Here is an 18,748-nt window from a genome sequence, read left to right on the forward strand (position 1 = left end):
AATTACATAATCTTGAGCCATGGCAGTTAAAATGGTATCAAACTGCATTATATCTGCAGTGCAGATGCAGCCACAGTCACACTTCAGCGGTAGGAGTGTGAAGCTGAAGTTCATTTTGTGTAGGGGTCTTTAATATAGCATGTACACCACCACCCAAATTTATTAATTTGTAATAATCTCCAAAAGAGAAATTACTAGGTCAAGGAGACACAGGAGCTAGCAATAGTGGATCCCCTTTCCTCACTTTAACTTTTCTGTCATGTTTATTTCTAGAGATGTGCTTTCTCAGAGGTGTGTTCGTTCTTCTTTTGTGAATTAGCAATCACAGATGAGAGACAGCATTTTTTAATGGTTAGAGTGAACCAGCCTAAGGGTACATTCCCACTTAGCATTTGAATTGATTGGTGATTCACTTTCGCTTCGAATCAATGAACTGATCCAGTTGGGGCATCATCCCCACTATGAAAGCGGATCTTTTCATTAGCCCTGTGTAATCACTTCTTTTTTGGCACAGTTGTCGTCCCCAGTAGTTCCGTCGCTTCAAAATGCATGCAAATCATCTGTGCGTCATCAGTGGCATAAGTGGCAGCCTGGCTTGGGAATTTACATTTTTTGGGGGAAACATTTCTCAGCGGTGGTTTGCCTTCCTCTTCCTCTGAGAAAGTGTGACCCTCCCAAGTTCACCCAGTGGGTTTCCATGGTCCAGCTGAGGATTTGGACCCTGTTCTCCCAGTGCGCCCCAGACTGGAGCACCTGGCAGGAGCAGCCCTCACGACCTAGAGGTGGGAAAGACCCCCCCAGGCTACCCAAACCTTACCCCCATCCCCCTCCGGCTCCCTTTCACCCAGCCACTCCAGAGGGACAGTTATGTGCCTCCCTTGGTCTCCTTTATAAGAGGAAAGGGCCAGCTGGGAAGGGTGGGGAGGAAGGAAAGGACCCAGGAGGAGGAGGAGAGGAGATTGGGGGAAAGAAGGGTCCCAGAAGGAAGAGGGGGAGATCAGGGGAAAGAAGGGACCCAGGAGGAGGAAGAGGATGGACGTTACAGCATTTTTTAAAAACAGAATTAATCAATGAATCAATAGAATGGTATAGCAACTACTATATCTATCAATTCATTGATTAATTTTATTTATTTTTTAAAAAACCCATAGGTCACACCAGCAAATCACTGGTGTGTGTGTGACATCTCCAAAATGGAGAGGAATTGTAAACACCCTTCCCTCCAGAATGAATCAATGCTGGTCTGTTGTTCCCACTTATTTAACTTGCCTCAGAATAAATTCTTATGAAAAGAACCATTTTGAAATTATTCTCTAGAAATACCAGGTTTTTTGTTGTTTTTTTGCATTTGCATTGCTTCACCATAATAGGATTAGAGCACACTGTGATAGGAACTGGTTTCAAATGGGAACGACCAATCATTTACATCAATCGGCAAACCTATCATAGGGTTTCCCTGGCAAGTTTCTTCAGAGAGGGTTTGCCACTTCAATCCTCTGAAGCTGAGAGTGCGTGATTTGCCCAAGGTCACCCAGTAGGTTTCCATGGCTGAGCCAGGATTCAAATGGCTGAGGTAGGATTCTCCCAGAGTCCTAGACCAACACTCAAACCACTGCACCACACTGGCATAGTGACATTATACTGCATCACACACAAGTCTTGCTGCAAACACAGTAATGTTCTTTCATCAGTGACTTTCCTTCACAAATTAACAACAACAACAACAACAACAAAAAGATGACAGAAAGCCAGCATAGCTTAGAACGGGTTCCCAACCTGTGCCCTGAGGAGTCCTTAGGGTGTGCACTTCCCAGGTGCTCCACAGGTGCTTCAGGAAAATGCAAGAAATAAAAATTGGACGAAATTAAAGAATATATTCTTATATATATATACAGTCGCCCTTCCAAGTCCGTGGACTTGAAATCCACAGACTTGAAAATCGGCAGAGGGGCAACCGTGACTGTACTCCTAAACACAATTAACTTGTAAGACATAAGGAAGGCCTCTTAGGGACTCCACCACAGAAATAAGGGCTCTGGAAGTCAAAACGGTTGGGAACCATTGGAATAGAAAACTGAGCAATGATAAGAGATCAACACTGCCATCCAGAATTGAGCTTGAATTCACAACACTTAATTGGATGTGTAAAAAGGCCAGTTGCACAAAGAACTGCCCACAGAGACACACACTCTAGCGAGCTGTGTGTAACAGCAAGCGAAACACTCCATGGCATGCACATTGGTAACTGGTACTGAGTCTGTATTCAGCCCTTAAACAAGTAAGCACAACTTCCTTCCTATGGTTCTTAAGTGACACATTTGACAGTTATCTAAGTTCTGTACTAGACTGAACACAAGAAGCTTGTCCCAGGTCTAAGCTTCTCAGAACATTTACACTGGTCCTCTTGGAAAGAAGCAATTACCTTTTCCACCTAGCCATCTCCAATAAACACACACATGCTCCCCCCTCCACACACACCCCTCTTCTTCAAGAACAGGCACTGCTCTTGCAGGTCACAAAATTTGAAGCGTTTTCCTATATATAAATCCAGGGTGGGCAACTGTGGCAAGTCCAAGGTCCACAGGAACCAGGGTTGGGCGAGGGCACACAGGCTGCAAAAAATGCAAAGCAATAATAACCAACAAACAAATCCCAAACATGAAATGACCTGGTGTCAAGTTCTGTTATTGTAATTTTTGAATATTAAACAGTGCAGGGGAACAGTAAGGACTATTGTAGGACCAGTAAGACACCTTTTTTATGGGTACAGCCAATGTAGTTTGTGGTTTGAGTAACTCTGGGATATCAAGGTTTGAATCCCTGGACAGCCATGGAAAACCCACTGGGTGACCTTGTTCAAGTTATACTCTCTCAGCCTAAGAGGACAAAAATGGAAAACCTCCTTCAAATAAATCTTACCAAGAAAACTCTAGGATAGACTTCCCATAAATTGGACTTGACTTTAAAAAACATAACAACAGCAAGCAGAAAAGGGATAATCTAAGGTGTCTGGAGGACTGAAAGGAAGCAAAAACAGTGTGTTCGGGGTGGTGGTGTATGCCCAGGGTTACACTTTGCTCAAAGATGTAGATACACATATCAGGTCTCAAACTCTTAGTGTGTCAACTTCATGGGCACTATCAATGTTGCCTTCTTGAGGCTAGGGCAAGAAAAGCTCTGAAACTGCAGGCACACATCTGACATTAGTCAATAGTACTGAACAATTGCATTTTGGGCTGCTTTTCTTTTTCCACACTATAATAACAGCCCTTGGCATGTGTTCAGAGAGCACAGCAATCTAAATTCCAAAAGAACTGGGGGCAGCGGAGGGGAGGACAAGGGGGAAAGAAGCCCAGACCCTGCCCAAATTGTTTCTTCCTGCTTCACCCTACAAAAAAATGCTACAGCAGAGATTATAATGCACTGCACACTACTGGAGGGGGTTACAAAATCACATTTCCACCGGAAACTGCTATGGAACGAGCCAGCTTTTTGAGCCTACAACTAGAACAGGTTTGCTGTTCTCATTTCAGAGGAAGTGAAACAATGACTCGGGAAAACAACCCTTTATTTAGAACATTTTGCTGACTTGTGGGATGACAGAAATGCTTCTTTCATGATCTCCTAGTACTTAACCCAAGACTCCTGGAGCCTAACAAAAATATACATCCCTAAAGAAGGTCAATAGACTAACAGGAAGAAAAAGACAAATGAATAATTAGAGCTCATTTGACTTATATGAGAATAGTATTGAACTCTTGAATGTGCCACATATGTGACCTTTGCATTAATCACGTCAGTTATCTTTGGAACACATTATCTCATACAAGAAGGTTGGGATCAGGTTTCTAACACACCTATTATAAATGAAGTATCTAAGCCACTTCGATACTACTTAGTAGTAGACACACACCTGCCCACATACACATATGCCAAGCAGCAGTGATAATCTTAGGTAAGCTGAAAGAAAAAGCAAAACAGTTGTTTCAGAAACCAAATACTGCAATTTCAGCACTGGGAGAGTATGTTTACTTTAACAGAAGTACTACATTGTGGATAAACATCTGACTGTTCTGCAAAAAAGTTACTAATGGTTTTCACTGCAACAAAAAGTGTTGGATTGATGGTAAGTTCACAGCACACATGTCCTACTGAAATCATCAGCTCCTAATTCATTCTAGATCAAGCCAAGAGTCTTTTACACTGGTTCCACAAATGAATTCCCTCAGTTAAATTAACAGCACTTTTTGTTGAAGAGGATCTCACTGGATCCTCTTGGAATTTTAAATTAGAGAAAAGGAGGGGGGAGCTCCTCACTATCTGGGCAAAAAGTATTTATTGGCCTGTTACAGACAGCCAAAATAAAGCTGCTTCAAGTCACTTTGGAGGTATGGTATTTCAATGATACATGCGGCCTAAGAGTCCAAAGGCCGCACCAAAGCCACGCTCCAGTCCTAAGGACTGGAGTACGGCTTTGGTGAAGCTTCCAGACTCTTAGGACTCATGCATCATTGAAATAGCATACCTCCAAAGTGACTCGAAGCAGCTTTATTTTGGCTGTCTGTAACAGGCCATAGTCTTTATACCTTGCCCAACCAACATCCCAGTGACAAATCATGCAGCTGACAATTGAGCCCTTGAGTAGCTCATTTCTTGTCAACCTCGTTTCTTGTAGGGTGATCAATTACCTCTATCAAAGCCAGTTCCCAGAACTCTACACACTTTGCCAGAAATATTACACACTCTAGCATAACCAATAAACAAAAACTAGAAGGGTATTATTCAAAATAGGAGTACACTTGATATGTAATTGCTGAGGTCATTGGAGTCACAGGACAGGTTTCAGTGTACCCAAATGCAGCCACTTGCAGTCGTAGTTTCACAGGGTCTGAAATTTGCTTCAGATTCATCCCAGCATGCATAGTGCGTTTTGATGTCCACAACAAAGGAGGCAAAGTGGTACCCTAAGAAGAGTCTGAACCTGTCTTGGAAGAATTCAGAGACAGCCATATGAGTCTGGAATATCAGTATGCAAAGGGATCTTGTGGGACTTTTGAGACTGAGCAAAAGACATTGTAGCATAGGTTTTCATACACTTGGTTGCACCTGAGGAAATACTGCCAGTCTACAAAAGCTTATGGTATAATTTATTTTGCTCAGTTAGTCTCAAAGGTGCTACAAGATCCTTTTACACACTGTCTTGGAAAAGAAAGCTTTCCTGCCTGTCACAAAAGCTGCCTTTTAGTTAGGGCAATTTAATGGCATATGAAGCTTGTCTTGTTTCATTGGAAACTTGCCCTGTCATTATGATAAGCAACCTGTGTATTTGTCAAGACAGCATGTGCATTGGAAAGACCCAAGGAGAGTTTTATGATATCTCTGCAATTGTTCACATGCACCCCATGATGGATCCCCATCTTCAAGGTCATGTCACCTAGTGCTGGGGCAGACAACATATTTTGCCTCCATCACAAATGTTTTGCAAATATAGTGGGATGCAGTTTCTCAATAGGAAGAAATGACTGCCACTCATTCTTTACATGCCCCAAGCCTATCTGGAGAGCACCACACAATGGAAAAATACAATGAAATATATCAATAAATTATTAAATGAACCAGATCTATTGTGGATCTTTCCTCTTTAAGTGTTTTTAAGTGATACGTTGCCAGCTTGGAAGTGTTTTGGCAAACTAGGCAGGTGGGCAGCCCTACGATTTTTTTGTTGGCTCTGTGCTAGCAACCTAACACAGTAAGGCACATATAAGCATCAAGTTAAGGAATAAATCACAGAGTAACTATCTGTTTTAGATATGAATATGACAAGTTCCAGAACAGTAGAAATTCTATTTAACTGACTCTCTCCAACTTGTGGTGGTTTTAAATAGAGTTTATCTATCTATTCCTTGTAAATGTTTTGCGATGTAAAAGCTTTCTAGAATGTTTTGGTATGAAATGGGGACAATATCTGCCTGAAGGGTTTTGAATAGACATGGAATGAAAAGGGTAGCCAATATGATTAAATTGCTTCCAGTACCATTTGGGGTAACTTAAACGCCCTCTTACTATTTTTTAAAAAGGACACTTTTGTCTGATAGCAGCATTCCCCCACTGTTAAAAATAAAAGAGTGCTTTATTCAGAAACTCATTCTTCACTTCATGCCTATTGTGAACAGCCAGCAAGGAAAAATGCTGACATTCAGACTGGAAGATTAAGCCTTTCCTTTTCTCATTCCTCCTCTCCCCACTAGACAGTAAAAGTACCTTTAATGGTTCAGCACCAGCTCTGGAGGAGAATATCTTTTTTTTTCTCCACTGAAGTTCAAAGACCTAAAATCATACTGAGAACACAGCAGGTGAATGACCGTAAGCCAGAAATATAAGAGCCTCAAGGCTGGCTGGATTATGAATCACAGCTGTTCCTTTTTGAGAAAACAGTGGAACAGTCTAATATATGTTTAGCCTTCACATCAGGCAATATTTAAATCTGAAATGCTCATTGAAAAACAGAAAGGAGCCAACACTATGGGACGGTAATGGCATGCACTGTATCACCAGTACAGGCTGAGCAGTATCTACCACACTTATCTAGATGAGAGCTCTGAAGTGTTACCTTTTTGGACTGCATCTTCCAGAATCCCCCAGGCAGCAGAACCAGAATCATCATCATCACCACCACCACCACCTCCACCATCATCACCAGAACAACAACACTACTTCCAAGCTCTGGTGGAGATAATGCTTGTCCCCAAAGCATCATATTATAAGGGAATACATAGCTACCGTATTTTCCGGTGTATAAGATGACTGGGCGTATAAGACGACCCCCAACTTTTCCAGTTAAAATATAGAGTTTGGGATATACTCGCCGTATAAGACTACCCCTCTTCCAACGCACACCAAATAAAAAAAATTAAAAATCAGATTTGAGTTTAATAAGGTAATTTTAATTCAAATGCTTATGACATGTAGGTACTTAGCAGGAAAATGTGTTGTATACAAATCCTGCTTGGATTGGTCAGCTCTCCCTGCCTGCCCAGCCTTCCCTGTCTCCAAGACTATCAGAGCAGTAGCGCAAACATGGCCCTTTTTTCTATACCCCGGCTATCCTGGGCACCTGCAGCTTGCTCCGCGCTCTTCACTTACACTTTCTCGGTGAGGCACCTCCTCACCTCGTCATCAGGACCATGTGAGTGGATTTTCTTCTACCGTACTTGTACAGCGCCACCCTTGCTGCTTTCATATGGTCACCACATATGGTGGGGATGTGGCTGTGGCCATTTTTGAGCTCCCCCACCATATGTGGTGACCGCAGATTCTCCAGTCCAGCTCGGAAGTTTCAGCACCTGCTCCAAAAAGCGACACCCGGCGTATAAGATGACCCCCGACTTTTGAGAAGATTTTCCTGGGTTAAAAAGTAGTCTTATATGCCAGAAAATACAGTATATAGTAGCGCTTCAGAAGAAACAAGCCAGAATGTGCTTTTTCACTGTCAGGGAAGGAAAGCACATAAACCTCAAAGAAACAAAGTAAAAGCAATGAAACAAAGTAAGAGCAACATGTTCAGAAAAGTCAACTGCTGCCAAGGCAAGGTGTACTCACTAGTAACCCTTTAAGAATTTGAAAATCTCACCCTGGTAAACATCTAGAACTTTCAAATCTAGCCATGAAGCCACAGAATGGTACAGATTTGTGGAGATACACCACTTATCAAGAATCATGTTGTGATCAACGTATAGTTGTGGATGAATCACCTTCAATTTGACTGGAGTTTAGTTAGCAGTCCCTCAGATATTTGGGAGTGGGGAAAAAGGAGAATCTATATTCTATTTTCAAAGCAGTTTACTAGTTCATAACTCTCTGAATTCATAATGTTTTTTTTTTCTGTCCAGGGATGCAGGAACAGCACTGGCAAAGAAAAGGCTCATTAATGACATCTAAGCAATTTTCTTTCTCTATACACAACATGTAATGATGACACTTTGGCTCATTACAGGATACAGCTCCATGATTACTAACATAGGTCTGAAACAGGCAGGCCAAAAGCACAGCCTTTGGACTAATCTGGGGCCATGGCCCCTGGATTGGGCCGAAGCTGTGCTGCAACCGCCTAAGGGAGCCCAAACCTGGCCACAAAAGGAGCATCAAAAAAGTGTTCCTTGCTCGTGGTCCATTGTGGACTGTGGTGGTACCCAGCCTCAGAGCCACAGCATCTGGTCACTGTGGTCCTGTGCTGAATGGGGAGTAATGAGCATTGGAGTGGCCAGAGACTGCTTCAAGCTGCCAGTCTGCTTGATACTATAGTCAACATGAGAGCAGAAGCTGTAGTTCCAGTACTGATAAGACAGCAGCAACAGGTGGGCCCACAAAACAAGTTGTTGATGTGGCTTTTAAATCACTATTCATTTAAGATGACTCAGATTTCTGCTATTTGATGAGACTGGTTCTTTTTAAAATCATGTGTATGGCATGCCTTGATTGGGACACTGTTGCAAATGTAACTTGCTTTGAACTTTGTGGATCATGAGCTAAAATGGTATGGGGCTGCCCTCCCTTACTATGATCAGATGAGAAGTGACCCAATGAACCCCAGTTAGTATACTGCACCCTAAGCCACAAGAGAAAACCATTTAGGGCAGGGGACCTCTGGCTACCTAGAGGTTTTGACCTACAATTCCGTACCCTAAAACGTTTCACACATGAGAACTAGGAAATATGTGGCTGAGCAGTACAAGAGTGTGATGAAAAATCTATGGCAAGGCAACAACAAGATGAGGGCAGACGTTCTTCAAGTTTAGAAAAAAAACAAGTGTGCCTACTGTGGAGGACAAGATTTCACCCTCTCTTCTTTACTGCTGAGTTAATTGAGTGCAAACTACTTTTGTGCTCTGAACTAAGTGTGCAGCAAATGAAGTAACCTGAGAACAAGGATGGTGGGGGGAGGGGGGGACTGGCACATTTTAAAAGCAGCTGAGGAAGTGGGACAGCAAAGGATTAACTGGGGCTGTCCCTACCAAATTGGGGCATTTGGAGGATATGGAATTCCCAACAGAATGGCATATTACAGTTAGAAGGGCTGAAGTTTCCTCATCCATGATCTAGTGTTTAGGCCCAAAAGAAATGACAGCAAAACATGCTGCAGTTAAATATACCAACAGAACACCCAGGGCACCAGAATGTGCTCCTGAAATGACAATTGTGGTGATCATAGGTCATCATACAGATAAGGAATAACAACTGTTCATAAAGAGGGAAAATGAAGAATTGCAAACCACTACTGAGCCACCGCCTCCAAGTTGCCCAAGGTTAAGGTCGTAGGTTCCAGTAAAACAAGAAAAAAGTTTTGAAGAATGGAGAAGTACCAATGCTAGATTGCACAAGGCTCCAGGGGCAAAGTCAACAGATTTCTTCCCACCCCTTTCTAGTTCTGAATCACCACATGATTTACTGCACAATCCAGAAGGACACAGGTCCAGGTAAAAGGATTGTTTCTCAAGTGCAGAAAAATTCCCTCCCAGCTTACCAAACAATGCATCAATTTAAACAGACTGAAAAGGGAAGAGACATTATATATCTGTTACATTTCTACCCTACAGTTAACGAAAGGCAGTGTACATGGCTTTTCCCTCCTATTTACAACACCACTGTGTGCTTAGCCCACATTGGGTTATTCTGTACCAGCTCCCTCATAATTATGTTTCAGTTGTTTAATAGACATGCTATTCAGTTTTTAATATTAACAAATGTGGCAAATGGACAAAGGAACGAAAGGAAATTCTGCTTTGCTCTCTCGCTCTCCTCTATGGGTTGTTTTCTACCATGGAGGCAAGTAAGAAAAGAACATTACTGTTTCTCTTCTTTATCAACTCTCCAAATGCCTTTGCACTTATTTGCTTATTATTCCCCACAGTGTTTTCGTACAAGCTTGTGTAGTTCGAAAAAGCCACAACTCCACTGATGTATGCGTTCATTCTGAATTAGAATTAAAAAATCAAACACATATCAAGAGGCACTGATCACTATTACAATGCACTAATTCAAACTATCTCAGAAGGATGATAGGATGGTTAATTGCTTTGTAATTAATTAAGTGCTTGACCTGTCTAGATCAATAATGTGCAACACAGAAGTGAGGGCTGATGCTGACATATTATAGCTAGATCATGAAGTGCTTAAATTGAGTTCCATACATAACCAATCTGGAGATATTTAAAATTAAGAGCAACCAGACTAACCAACTAGTCCCAACATTTATGATCACTTACAACAGGAAACCCTTTCATTAAAAGAGAAAGGAAAGGCTACTTCATACATTATGGATTACACAGCAAAACACCTTCATGTCATACCTGTACTTATTAAATGCCATTAAATATGCCATGACATGTGATTAAAGCAAGAACACATTAATGGCCACCATTCCCCATGACAGAGCTTGGAGAATTTCCTAATTTGGAATTACAACTCTCAAAGTCTCCTAGTCAGCATGACAACTGGTTGTACTTGTTGGGGGACCATGGGAGCAATAGTCCAAATAACAGTCAAGCTCTGCTCTCCCAAAATAAATATACCTACATACATTCATATAGTAAAATAGTATACATCTCTAAATCATATGTGAAGCAGGCATTAGAGAAATGTTCTGGGAAACGGGTCATAGAACTTTCATTTTATGATAAAAGGCTGGTCTCCATTTCACAGTGAGAGCAGGGAGTGGCATAACTATTAAGTATTCAGAGAAGAGAAGCTGAGTTGCAATCAGAGCAAAAAAACAAAAGCGAGAATGTTCTTGAATCAGGAGAATTTTCTCTCCACAAGAGGAAGAACTGAAACATCGCCGCTAAGACTTTTACTTCTGTTTCATATTGCTACATCCATTAATAGGAGACATTTACTTCAGTCAGCCAGGACTAGGTTGCCAACTGTCACCCAGAAGACTTGTTATTCAGTTGCCTCTAGCCTGTGGAACCACCAAACTAGAAAAGATTTGACAGTTGAATATGCTGTCAAAATTTAAAACCGCATTAAAGACCAGTCTCTTTCCGCACACCTATCCATATGATATTTAAACTATGAATTTTAAATCATGAATTTTAAATATAAATTGATTGTTTTAATATGTGTTTGTCTTATTTATTATTTTAAATTGACTTTGTGTGTTTTAACCGGCAGAGTGTTTTTAATTGATGTTGTATATAAATGTGTTGCTGTTTCCCATGTCAATCTATGGGGAGAGGTGGGTAAGAAATGAAAAGGAGGATGATATAAAGATGCTGAATCCTAATTTGTTTTGTGACATACATATGTCTTTATTCTGTATATCACAAATTTAAAAATATACAGACAGACAAAAGGGGGGGCAGGATTAAAAGGAACAATAAACACATACATGCTAAAAAGCAACAACCTCAAAAGTGGAAAAATATGTCACTTCACAGTAAGAGACCAAGGATAAGAAATATTTAGGCAAATATATTGGTAGCACAGATACTGGTACATGTTCAAGATAGTAGCAGGACATGCTCCAAAGATGGAAAAAGTAGTAAAACCTAGGGTCCACTAGATGATAGATCTTTACCTTCCCAAACTGGGTGTCTGGTCTTTCTGACCATGAGGACTTATCTCAACTTCCACGCTAGGAAGGTTGTAAAAGTATGCAAACATACAAAAAAATTTCATTAGCTTTCTAAATGAAGAGTAATGTGTGAGGCTGCTGCCACACTGCAGAATTAATGCAGTTTGACACCGCTTTTAACTTGGTGAGACAGATTTCTGATTAAAAGGTGACTGACAATGTAGGACTTCAGAAATCCTACAATATGAACACATTCAACCAATAAACAAGCCTTTTTCACTCTATCACCTTGGTCACCAACTGTACTGATTTAAGAGTTCTCTGTGACCACTGAAGAATATTTGCTATTTTGAGTTTAGGTTATGTACCAAAATTGGGATAGGGAGATGGTTTGCTGGCATTAGTCGTCCATTAGGTGCAGTAACGGGTAGTTGTTACTGCTGGGAGTGAATTTCAACTTACATTTGAAGAGTCAAAGGAATATGAGAGAGAATCATAAAATGAACAATCCAAATTTTATTTTTTAAAAGACTATTATGTCTTTTGTTCTGGGATCATATTTTACTTATTTTTTGAGTTATTTATTTTATTGAGTTACAGGTGGAGTTGTGTCAGGTGTGACACCAGCTGAAGTTACTAGAAAGAAAAGGAGGATGCAAGACAAATGGAGGGATTATTTCTATGACAGTAAAACTGACACATAAAAAAATGGATGAGACATGCCTAGGGGCTCATGCAGATGAGTCTGAAAGACTGGTGCGTGGCTGTGCCGACTGCACACGTCTGCCCTCAATTGAGGCCCCCACACAGTCCTCAACCCAACTGCTGGCAAGGAGTGGCTTTTTGCTCCTTCTTTTTGTGCTTGCTCTTCCAGGTTAGGGCGGGCTTGGTGTGGCTTTTGGCCACGTTTGGGGTGTGCATCATGTAAACACCATGCCCCCAATGTGGCCCGAAACTGGTGCTTCTAACCCATCTGCTTCAGGCCTTGATGAAGAGTGAGCCCAAGACAAAGACCACTCAGTGGAAAATGCTGGGAAACCTAATGAATGATGGAAGGTAGAAATGAGCAAATGTCAGAAATGGAAAAGAAACCATTGGCAAAATAAAAGCACTCCCCAGAATCAAAACCAGTATCAAAAAGAGAACTTAAGAGGCTCAGTCCACAATACTGAAAGCTGCAGATAATACCAGGGCCTTAGATTTTAGGTACCGCTATATGATCAGTTTTGGCAAAACAAAAGAGAGGAAAGTCAGATGGAAGAGGGTCAAAAGGGAGAATGGGAGATTTCATTTTTGTGGCATATACAGTAAGACCCCCTTATCCATGGGGGATAAGTTTCAAGACACACACACCCATGAATGCCTGAAACCGCTGATAGTACCAAACCCTATATTTTTAGACTGTGGTTGGAAACAATGCTTTCCATGACCAGAAGACTCCCCCCCCCCCGCCCTTGCAACTCCTCACCTGCCGCCCCATGGAGGGCAGGGGTAGCGATTCATTTTTAATTTTCCTCTTGTTGCTTCCTCACAACAAATCGAAGGCAGGAGGTCTACCTCTGGCCCAAGTACACCAAAAAATTGCACTGGAGGACTGAGAGATGTTCAAAAACACTTTTATCAACCCCCATATTTTGACTATATTTTTTGACCTCTGGTTAGTAAAACCACATAAAGTGAACCAACAGATAAGGGGGTCTTACTGTGTGTGTGTGTGTGTGCATGCAAGTTGTGTGTGTTTGTTCTCCCAGAAAAGTTGCAGTGAATTTTGTGGAATATTACAATGGCTTGTGCAAGAAGCTCCAAACACGAGGCATTCTGAAAATCTCAAGGAATCTAAATGCCCAGTAGGGGTAATGTAGCAGTGCCAGGCCCACAGTAGGCATAATGATTTAATAGGGGATTTGGGGGTTTGTAATCCCCAAAACATTTTTTCTAGACTCTGGAACTTCCATTCTTAGCTCTCCAGAGTCCCTGGATGGACCCATTCAAAACATAGCCATCCATTCCACACAGCTACTTGAAGCCATGCAAATTCCTACAGGGCAGTTTTCTTCACTTCATACCTCCTTGTTTAGGTCCAATTGCTAGCAAGTTTCTCCCAATACTCCTATGAAATCGTACAATGCAGGTGCATAAAACCATTGCCTTTCACTTTTTCTTGACTGTCCAGTATTGTTAAGGAATACGTTAGTTAGCAAAACTGTTTTCTTACCCCAATACCCCAAAAGCATGTTGTTCAGGTCTAGCCCATCTTAATAGGATGTGGACTATCACTGGACCATTCAAAACATGGAAAAAGTCTTCTGTGGATTAATATTCCAAGAATCCCTGCCAAACATCATGTGACTGTCAGAAGCCTGAAACTAGGAATTTTCAGGGAGCGGAGGGCTGAGGAAAGAGAACTTTGCCTTTAGTAGATAACTGCATGAAACCATAATTAAAACATTTCACCACTGTGACTACTTTCATCCACTGCTGTTTCAAAGTTAGCTAAATTTTTATCCATGTAATTTTGCACAATTCCACCCATGAGCTCCTTACATGCAATGCATTTATCGCCATGTAATTCCCATGCTTCTGGTGGTTCTGCTCCTTCAAGTGACATATTTGCTAGTTCATTCACCTCATCTGGCAGAATGCAATTTTTCTTTCACAACATCACAATTTATCTATTGATTAAAAGTAACACTGAATTGAAGAAACAAAAGATGAATTTTAGCCTTATTAATTCAAGAAATGCAGTTCCTCACCCCTCCCCTCCAGAATTTAGGAGGTAAAACAACTACATCTCACAAGGTTTCAGAAGGCAAGGGGCAGGTGTTTTGCTTGCTTGGTTTTCAGACAATTCAGGAGCTGGATACCCCCTGATTATTTTTGTTTCAACACAGGCAAACTGCCATCTGAAATTAGACGTGCACTGTTTTAGAAAACTGCAATATTAATACAACATTTTAGAAGGGGAAAAACCAGCAGGAAGTTACTTCAGCACCTTGTTTGCTAGCAAAACATGCAGTCACAGACCACACTAACAGAAGCACATCCTGCCCCCATCCTGCCACAGCCAACTTATCAAGGGCGTAGGTGTCTTTCTGGTAGCCTCTGGAGCATCATGATAACATTGCACTAGAGGTTCAGAGGCAACTCATTCAGCTCTGCACTCTCCCCTTTGCAAGGGATCCAGGCAATATTTTCATGGGCCAAATGAACGATTACAATTCTGGATAGGGGCTATTTTGGAATGGAAAGATTGTTTAACCAGATCCTTGAAGCAAAGCCTGATGGCTTGCAAATCCAGTTAGCACAACTCTTGTACAAAAACCTTTCTGCTCCATTGTTTAAAAATATATGACATTAGTGGGTTATCAGCGCTGTGCACACACATAAGCCCTTCTAAACAAATTTCTTTGCCTTGAGCCTCTATGCCTGTAGAAGAGTTTTGTGAATTATTTAAGGTGACCAAGATTTCTGAAGAATATAAGCTGGTCCAATAAAACTATTCATAGCACTACTGTGCAGTTCACCTCCACAAGAGAATTTGTTAAAGGTAATTGTAACTTGAAACATTGGAAACTGATTATTTTTCTTATTACTGCTGCCAGACTAGAAGTAGCCAAATGTTGGAAGTCAAGTGACCTCTCAATTGAGAACTGGTGGTCTAGAATTTGGGATATGTGGTCGATGGGGAAATTGTCTGCTACGACGAGGTTTTGCATTGGCCCCAAAAGGACTGACAAATTTCAAGACTGGATGATCTTTATTGACTATGCTAATCATCACTCCCACCGGATTCAACTGCCTGCTTCACAGACTGATAATTGGACGGACACTCTACACCTTGACTAGCAAGACTCTCTGGCTCTTGCTGACAACTCATTTTTGTATTCTGCTGCAGAATAACTATTCATCAGATACATACCCTTGGCCCTTGTAGTTAAGTGCTGTTGTTTTTGTCATTGTTCTACAGACTTTATGTGTTTTATTGTAAAAGCTAAATAAAAAAATTAATTAGAAAAAAATGCCTCTGCCCCATAATAATAATAATAATTTGTTTTATTTATATACCGCTATTCCAAAGATCATAGCGGTGAACAGCAAGTAAGCTAATTAGCAAGTAAGCTAATTTGCCTCCAACAGTCTGGGTACTCATTTTAGCGACCTCGGAAGGATGCAAGTCTGAGTCGAGCTTGGACCCTTTTGCTGGTCTTGAACTTGCAACCTTGTGGTTTTGAGTGAATGGCTGCAGTACAGGCATTTAACCACTGTGCCACCAGGCCTGAAGCCAGACTGAAATGGATCTAGATAATCAAGTTTCATCCAGGTACTCCTGGAGCTGGGAAACCACATGTTCCAAAGCCCTGTCTAAAAATGGAATATTGGAGATAGGTCAATAACTGTGATAAGATTACATGGAGGTTCCCCCTCCCCACTAATGGCCTCATTATAGCCTCTTTACTGCAATAAGACATTTATCACTCCCCTTGCCTACTTAACCAATTTCCTTTAGGTCACTTTAATGAGTCAAGAAGAGCAGGGATCTAATAAAAATGTATTGGCTCTTACCTCTCCAAGGATCCTATCCACATCCTTAGGCTGCACAAATAGAAAGGTATCAAATATTGCAATGTTTACTGCACATTTCCTGCTGTAGCCTGCCACTGAATGTGTCTGTTTCTTCAAATCTTGCCAAGAAACCCCCATGATAGGTTCACCTTAGGGTCACCATTAGGCAGAAATGACATGAAGGCATACAACAACAACAACTCACTCATTAATTGCTACTGCACTGTTGTTTTCCTTACTTGCTTCTGATTCTTTTTTTAAAAAAGGGTTAGAAACCATCTTGGAGTTATTTTTAAAAATCACATTATGTTTTTATATAAAAAATTAGAAGCATAGGTGATGGGATGGTGACTCTACCTGGATTTGGTCAGTATCAACTTGGAAGAGACATCTCCATAGCAAGTGCCAAACTTTGTCCCACACTACAGGCATCCCTGAGTGTCATAAAAAGGCAACACTTCAATTTTCCTGCAACACAGCCCAATCCTCTGCATATTTATTCAGAAGCACATCCTTCTGTGTTCAGTGAAGTTTACCTCTAAGGAAGTAGGCACAGGGCTACACCAATCCCACTTTTAAAAAATTATTTTAAAATTATTTTAACTCCAATGACTTAACACGAAAACCTTGTTTACCTTTCCAATTCCACATGTCACAAAAAATAAGGGGATTCAAGGCTACTAAAGAGACTGAGTGAAAGAGGCCACGAAAAAGTGTGATAATAAGGATAGGATATTTATGCTGGAAATGAAAACAACACTGAAGAAAATAATAAGGGGAAGAGACCAGAGGCCAATATTACTGGAAAATTTCAGGAGCAGGTACGTCTTCTGGTTTTGCCTGTAACAGGCTGCAACCCTATAGACACTGAGCAGTGTGTTTTGAAAATTCTGGCATTTTGAAAACTGACAAATATTTTGTCGTAATTTTTCAGTGAGCAGAGCTCACCATCTCAGATGCAAACAAAAGCAGGGGAAATAATGGGCAGCACTGACAGCAATAGATATAAATAGATTGTAATAGAAACAAATAAGGGCAGACAATGATAATCCAGATGGGAAATAAAATCTTAGCATGGCTTTGGGCACATATGAATATCAATTCTATTTAAATTGGCATACCTGTCCAAACATGTCTGTTTAAGACCAAGCTATTTCCAGGGCTTGGAAGTTTTTGTTTTTGGACTAAAATTCCCAGTATGGCCACTGGGAATTGTAGCAAAAGATTAATAACTTCTAGCAGAGTACTCTCAGATTGACATACTGTTCCAGCTAGTTTCAAGGAGGAGTTCAGCTACCTCTTCACATGCACTATCCATTATTTCATTTTTTTTTCTTTTATTGCTTGGGGGCTTTTCAGGGAACAGGAGTAATTGCTTATACTAAAACATACATAGAACCCACAAACCTGGAACAAAAGTTTTTTTGTTAGCATCGGGAGACTTTTAAATACAGCCTTCCCCAAGTCAGTTGCAATTCTAAACATTCCCTGCTAGTATGTCTGTTGCTGGCTGGGGTAGATGGGTGACTGAAACACATCCAGAGTGCTAGTCTAGGAAGTCTGAGTACAGGACGATCTTACTTTGCTCAATATACACTTCTGTCCATAACTGCAACCTTTTACAAACAACAGACCTTATGTGATTTAATGCCAAAAATGAAGTTTTCACTTATGTTATCAACTAAATTTTAATTAAGCTGCAACATGACTTTGGCCCTATAATGGTATCTTCTGTGTAACCTCCACTAAAATATGCAAATTCATTGCTTTTCTTTACAGCAGCTGTAAAGAAAAGCTTTATCTGCAGTAATGGGAAATGCTACTTATTATGGCATATAATGCAACTCCTTGACACATCCTTTTGGTAGCTCAAGCAGCCATACAAATTCTTGTCTTCAAAAGCAGCTGGAACATGCATTAATCATATGGCTCCAGATAGCATGCATTTATTCCTAGGATCCATTTGTGTCTAGCCAAGATAACTATGGGTGAACAAAGAGTAGACTGCACTGACAAAATTACCACTATCAGCCCCCAGCAAGATTAATCTCCTCCCTCCACACACATACATTAAACCAGCTGTCTCCAATCCAGTACCTTCTGGATGTGTTAGACTACATCTCCCATCATCCTGAGCCAGTTTGGCCATTTGAAACTCTATTCTGACATACCAGTTGTGGAAGACTTAGCTCCAAAACACATTGTAGAAATAAATCCAGTTTGAGACTGCTTTAACTTCACTGGCTCGGTGCTAGGGAATCCTGGAAACTGTAGTTTGTTGTGGAACCAGAACTCTCTGATAGGGAAGGCTAAATATCTCACACAATGACAGTTCCCAGAATTTCCTAGCATGGAGCCAGGGTGATTAAACTGGTCTCAAACTGGATTATTCCTGTAGTGTGTTTTGGACCTTACTTAGGGTTGCCATAAGTGAGGACCTCCAAACCAGGACAAATGTAGGACAAATGTAGGGCAAAATTTTCAAATGTAGGACACATTTTTATAAAAATGGAGGACGTGCAAAAATGAGTTTTTTTTAAAAAAAGTTAATATAAATGCATGTTTTTAGGCATGATCAAAATGGAGGACATTTTGGCATTATTCCTAGACAGA

General features: G+C 40.9%; 1 protein-coding gene across 2 annotated transcripts in view; it reads right to left on the minus strand.

The window, feature by feature from the left end:
* LOC149284478 (serine/threonine-protein kinase 10-like) overlaps positions 1–18,748 on the minus strand; it is a 102,734-nt gene that overhangs the window by 78,636 nt on the left and 5,350 nt on the right. The gene's annotated exons all lie outside the window — the stretch shown is intronic.

The sequence above is a fragment of the Sceloporus occidentalis genome, unplaced genomic scaffold, assembly GCF_023333645.1.
Source record: "Sceloporus occidentalis isolate IW3139 unplaced genomic scaffold, rSceOcc1.0.p SCAF_92, whole genome shotgun sequence".
Classification (NCBI taxonomy): Eukaryota; Metazoa; Chordata; class Lepidosauria; order Squamata; family Phrynosomatidae; genus Sceloporus; species Sceloporus occidentalis.